The 319-nt window shown below is 29.8% G+C and overlaps 1 protein-coding gene across 2 annotated transcripts in view; it reads left to right on the forward strand.

Annotated features, from left to right (window-relative positions):
* LOC119592710 overlaps nucleotides 1-319 on the forward strand; it is a 10575-nt gene that overhangs the window by 3130 nt on the left and 7126 nt on the right. The window lies entirely within an intron of this gene.

A 319-nucleotide genomic window follows, 5' to 3' on the forward strand; every position in this document is an offset into this window, starting at 1 on the left:
TGAAAAATACATTTCATGTTTAGTTATACAGAAAATGGTATCTATGTAATGCCACGATCCAAAGATTATGACCTCTTTATCCTCACCATTGTTTGCTCGAGTTACACAGAGGGAGGAGAAAATGATAATTTGCACAAATTCCTTGATAAGGCATTCATACAATTTTACCAAAGATTAATGTCACATTGTAACGTGATTATAATTACAGCAACTACCAATTGGGTCAAATTAATTAACAGATAAAAAAAAAAAAAAAATGGAGTGACTACATTTATTCCAATACTATTTGTATATTGCTCGAATTAGCATCTTTTAAGTA

The sequence above is a fragment of the Penaeus monodon genome, chromosome 30 (genome assembly GCF_015228065.2).
Source record: "Penaeus monodon isolate SGIC_2016 chromosome 30, NSTDA_Pmon_1, whole genome shotgun sequence".
Taxonomy (NCBI): Eukaryota; Metazoa; Arthropoda; class Malacostraca; order Decapoda; family Penaeidae; genus Penaeus; species Penaeus monodon.